General features: G+C 43.4%; 1 protein-coding gene across 3 annotated transcripts in view; it reads right to left on the reverse strand.

Annotated features, from left to right (window-relative positions):
* Positions 1 to 4244, reverse strand: part of Slc36a1 (solute carrier family 36 member 1) — a 49279-nt gene extending 45035 nt beyond the window's left edge. For all 3 annotated transcript variants that reach the window (XM_046446403.2, XM_058579914.1, XM_058579913.1), the window contains exon 1: positions 4076 to 4244. The gene's annotated coding sequence lies outside the window, so the exon portion shown is untranslated. The remainder of the gene's footprint in view (positions 1 to 4075) is intronic.
* Between the last annotated feature and the right edge of the window lie 1756 nt (positions 4245 to 6000).

Genomic DNA, 6000 nt, shown 5'->3' on the forward strand with positions numbered 1-6000 from the left:
AGCCTTTTTGAAAATATTTTACTTAGAGACAGAGTCTCTCTGAGTTGCCTCACTAAGGAAGTTGCTGAGGGCCTCACTAAGATGCTGAAGCTGGCTTTGAACTTGTGATCCTCCTGCCTTGGCCTCCCAAGCTGCTGGGATTATAGGCATATAGCACCATACCCAGCTTGTAGTGATTTTTAATGTAAAAATAAAAGTCTCTAACTGTGCCAGGATTCAGGAGAATATAACCTGGCCAGCAAAGTGTCCTGTACTATCCAATTTAGTAGGCACTAGTCACAAGTGGCTACCAAGCACTTGAAATACAGTTGGTCAAAATTGAAATGCACAGACAAGGGATTTTAAAAATTTGGTATAAAAATTATGATATATTTCATGAATTCATAATTTTATACTGATTATATGACATAATAATACGTTGGGATAGAAGGAGTTAAACATGTTTAAAAAAAGAAAAAGAAAGAAAAAAATGCAAAAGAAAAAAAACCCATAGATTTCTGGGCCGAACCTGAATCCACCTGAGCATTTTATTTTTAACCAACTTCCCAGGTGATCCTGGTTACAGGAAGATTTAAATAAAGCACTAAAAAAATTATGATCTTCTTATGATGGGTACACCTCACCTCCTACTAGAGTTTACACATTGATGATATCTGCAAACTAAAAAGTGCTTTCCATTATTTTGAATTGAGGACAAGTCTCACGCTAGGGCAGCCACAGGGCAGTTGCTGACCTCGGAATTCACTGCTGAGCAGGCAAACATGCCCACTTTTTATCTATAATTACAAAGATCACTAAGTATTAGAACCATGTGTGACTTCAAAAAAGACTCTAGTCCAGCTTTCCAGTTAAGAGGTGAGAAAACCAAGGCCCAGAGAGGTTATTCCACAGAGGCCCCAGCTGGCCAAAGATATGGGATTTAAATCCAGCAAACCAGAGTCCCAGGCCAATGTTCTTTCCATCATACCACACATTATCTACCCTTTCTAAAATCTCCAGAACAAAACTGCCCCTGGAAGCTGGGGCAGGGTTAAGTCTGCCAGGGCCATTCTGCATGTTTTTTTTTAATATTTTTTAATATTTATTTTTCAGTTTTCGGTGGACACAACATCTTTATTTTATGTGGTGCTGAGGATCGAACCCAGCGCCCCGATCGAACCCAGCGCCCCGCGCATGCCAGGCGAGCGCATTACCGCTTGAGCCACATCTCCAGCCCATTCTGCATGTTTTTAAAAAAGTACTGTTTGGAGTCTGAGAGACTCCAAGCCAAATCACTCAAATCATCTATTGCCTTGACTCCCTCATATGAAAGATATTGCTAATATCATCTACGTCATGAATTTGTTATGAAGATACATAGATGTTAGGTAAGTTATCTGGCACAAGAGACCCTTATAATGATAGCATTTGTGATCATTAATATAGAGACATTAGATAAATATAGAGTCATATATTGAGAGTCATAATATAGAGTCATGGATGTGAAATAAGAAAATTCACTATAGAAACTCTCTGGTATTTTCTTCATTTAATGCCCTAAAGAGTTGAGCCAGGTCCCTCTCTTGGTAATAGAGATCCAAGTGTCATGTGGACCTTAGATTTCCGACTTCAAAGAAATGGGAAACACAGAGAAGTCTTTGATGCACTGGCCCTGGGTGTCCAGGCTTCCAAGAGAAATGTATTGGGGCTAGAAGAGGGGACAGCATTAAACACAGCCTCATGTGGTATCTATTCTGGCAAACTCTGAATGCCCCATCTACTGACATCCATACCTATTGAACAGTGGATCACTTTGTGTGTGTGCTTAACCCAGCAAGCTCTGGCCAAAGGAGGGAGGTGCAGGACCACTCCAGGCCTGTGTTGAGGTAAATGGACTCAATGGTTCTCCTCTGTGAGAAAAAGAAGAGCTGCTCCAGATATTAGTGGTATTAATCAGTAATAACCTTCTGGAATGGGTTATTAGCACCAACCCAGCAAATGCAGAAAGAGAAGACCATTCATTCAGCAAGATTGGGGGAAAGAAGAAATGTATAGTAACCAGCAATAATTCCTTAGCTTCTGACCCTTAAGGAGATGTGAAGCATTTAAAGAATTGGAACCTTCATTGGAGTTGGTTTCGAGAAAACTTCAAAGTACATCCAGGTCAATCCTCCACGCAACACGGTAATTTCATACACAACAAAGCCCTGGGTAATTGCCAGTGGGAATTACCTTCAGTGACAGGGAAATCCATACTCTGTGTTCCAATGAAGGAACTAATTCTTTGAAAGTTTTCATGCTCACCCCAAAACTACTTCTTTGGGCACTTCCATCAACTGGTCCTAACTGTAGATTCTGGAATATCACAAAACAAATAGAATGCCTCTTCCTTACACAGCCTTGGGAACAGACACAGACAGCTCAGAGCATCTGAAGCTGCCATGGAGATGAGGCTACCTGGCTTAAAGAGAAAATAAGGACTCAAGAGCAGCCAATTATAAAGAACAAAAAAGGGGAGTGGGGAGGGCAGCAACTGACTACTGTCACCAGAGCAGTCTCTGCTGCCTACAGCCTCCACCCCTAGACAAACAACCTCAAACCCCCAATGCAGGAAGGAGCCTCTTGTTGACCTCCAGAAAACCTGTAAAGAAAACTGTTCTTGTACATACAAGTTAATTACTGTAAATAAGGCTCTAGACAAGAGTCAAGAGAGGGCTCTGATCAGGAGCAAGACAGTTAAAATCATTTTTAATCCGTCATCATTTAGCCTAGACAATACAGAGACAGGAAAATAGAGGAGAATTTCATGGTAATGTAGAAATAAGTACAGGAAACTGTTGCCTGGACAACTGGACTAAGTCTTGTTGAAAGGTGATGCTTGAAGCATAGAGGGAGGAAAAAATATCTCTGAGTAAAAAACAAACAGACCTAGATGCAACGAATGTTAGAGCAGAAGAGACCCTTAGGGATTAAACCCGATCATCACACAGACTGAGAAACCTAAACCCGGGAGAGATGGTTGTCACCTAAGGTGGCAGAGTTTAAGCGGCAGAGCTAAAACAAAATTTCCTGATTCTGCTATCTCAGTTCTTTTCAGTACATGATTCTGCTATCATATTTCAACAAGTCCCAAATAACAGCAAACATCCATTCAGATAGCGTCTTCCCCAAATCTGACAAGTTACAGAAAAATAAAGCAGAGGTCGTTCCATTCTTCAAATTAATACCAGGAATCTCCTCTGCCTCACCTGAGCCATGTATTCTCCCAGGGGGCATACTCCGATTCTTATTTTGATATGACTTACATGAAATTTGCAGGACGGTTGGAAACCAAGCCTACACAGTGATGAGTTTGCAGAAAAACCGTGAACAAACGGAACCACGCCCAGAGCCAATCCAACCCTAGCGATGGAGAATGCAGAGCTAAACAAGCAGAGGACTAAAGGAGAAAGAAAGTGGAAAGGGTGTCTTTTCTCACACCGTTTCCCGCAGGAGGCGGTGTAGTCGAAGTCCACAGCTGCTGGAGCTCAGGGACACTTGGAGTCTAGTGGCAGGTCTGGGACTAACTCACTGGGTGACCTTAAGCAAGCCCCTATACTCCTTTCTGGGGCTCGGTTTTCCTACGGTCCGAGGAGGCGGTTGCACTAGATGACTTCCCTGGGTCTTGCAGGTCTGGTACTGTGTGACCCAAAGCCCCATTATCAGCAAGTCCGGGACACAGCGAGGGAGACTCGCCCCAGATAGCACACCGCTTTGGGAAGCGTGGACAAAGCCAACAGCCCGAAGCCCGAGACGGTCGTTTGAGTAACCTTTTCCGTCTCCGGACTTCGGTTCCACCCGTCATACAGGGCGGAGACCCCCAGCCCCGCGAGGTCCAGGGAGAGAGCACGAAGAACAAGGGGTGGCCACTCCACCTCATGCGGGAGGGCTACCCGCATCACACCGCCGCGGGGGGCCAAGAGCCTCGGACCCACAGCCCGGGCGGTTCCAGCCCCTGACCTAGAGCATCTGCTAAGCCGGACCGCAGGAAGGCAAGATGGGCCCTGCGGAAAGCAGTGACAGCAGCCAGAAAGAGCAGGTCAGCGCAGGCACTCACCGCTTGGAATCCGGCTCCGGCCCTAGCTCCAGCTCGGGCTCCGGCTGCGGCTCGGGCTCCAGCTTCGGCACAGCCCACCCTTCTTTGCCTCAGCGTGGAGCCCTAGCCATCCTTTTCTGCAGCCCTGGCAGCTGCTTCCGGGCCCTGTCACGTGATGTAGGTGCCAGAGCCCCAGGCTCAGGTCACGTGACACTGGGCTCGGCCCCTGTTCTCCAGAGTCTGTTCAGCAGCACCACCAGACGACCAATTTCTGCAACTGCAAGAACGACCGCGTTCCTTGAGCTTGGAGGGGTGGGACTAGGAGTGGACCTAAGAGGGACATTGATCTAGAGGGGAGAGGAAGAGCACTGTTGTGTACTGTGCAATAATTCCAATTTTAGACTTTCTATCTTGTCTGTAACACATTTCAATGAGCATGTATTGCTTTTATAGTAAGGAATACACATCTTTAAAAAAAAAAACCCATCTCATCCTGTTACAAGAAACAAACCCTCATCTGTGATTGCTACTGAAATGAGACTGTGGGGTAGGCCAACACTATCTTTCAATATATTTTAAAATGTTTAATTTAAAAATCGGTTGGCCTGGCGCGATGGCACACAGCTCCAGGGGCTGAGGCAAGAGGATCACGAGTTCCAAGCCAGCCTCAGCAATTTAGCAAGGTGCCAAGCAACTCAGTGAGATCCTTTCTCTAAATAAAATACATATTAGAACTGGGAATGTGGCTCGGTGGTCAAGTGCCCCTGAATTCAATCCCTCTTATGTATGTATGTATGTATGTGTGTATGTATGAATAAATAAATAAAATGCAACATTTCAGTGTGCTTAAGATGTATGGATTATATAGGCTTCTCCTCTTTCCTCTTTGCACATTTTTCCTTTAAAATTTTTGTCACAATAGGCTGTAGTTGTGGTTCAGTGGTAGAGCGCTTGCCTAGTGTGTATGAGACACTGGGTTGGATCCTCAGCACCACATAAAAATAAAGAAATAGAATAAAGGTATTGGTCCATCTACAACTAAAAAAACCTTTTTTTTTAACTATGTCACCAACAGTCTTTAATTCACAAGACACAAAATTATTATTTCATTATAAAGTGAACAATTCATCAAGAAGTCATTACAATTATATATTATACACGTAAGTAATGCATGTATAACAATTATATATGTGTGTCATATGTCTCTCTCTCTCTCTCTCTCTCTCTCTCTATATATATATATATATATATATATATATATATATACAGCAAATATCCATGGACACAAAGGGATAAATTGTCTGCATTATAATTATCGTAGAGGACTCCAATACCCAACTTTTATCAATGAATAGAACCATCAAACAGAAAATTAATAAGAAAATACTGGACTAGTGCTTCAGACCAAATGAAGAGAACAATGATACAACTTTTTTATAAAACTGAGGGGATATATTTTATTGTTTGTATAGACATAAATTCTGGAAAAATATACAAGAAAAAATGCAAAATCAATTATCTGGTCTCACCCAGTGCTACTTCTCACCTGTATCTCCTTCACTTTCATTAACAAGATGACTAACTGGAGACTTTAATAGGTACTCTTAGAAGCCTTGATGCATGTTAAAAACAATCTCCTGCTATAGCTATACTATTGGAAGCTGCCTTACGGTACACCTGCTGTGGTAAAGAGTCATCTCAGAGTTGGGCTCCAGATCAACAGAATCAGCATCACCTGGGCATTTTAGAAATACAAATTCCAGAGCCACATTCCATACCTACCACATCAGAACCCCCAGGAGTGCAGCTTGCAATCTGCATTAACCAGGAGATTCTGATTGCTCTGGATTCTGATAGCCCCTGTCCTAAGGGCTCCTACTTCAGCCATGGACCCACAGGCTATGTATTAGTCCAGTACCTGAGGGTGTGTGGTAGAGGGTAACTAG

This window comes from Marmota monax, unplaced genomic scaffold (genome assembly GCF_021218885.2).
Source record: "Marmota monax isolate L192 unplaced genomic scaffold, Marmota_monax_Labrador192_F-V1.1 WCK01_AAM20220418_F8-fsc00188, whole genome shotgun sequence".
Lineage (NCBI taxonomy): Eukaryota > Metazoa > Chordata > Mammalia > Rodentia > Sciuridae > Marmota > Marmota monax.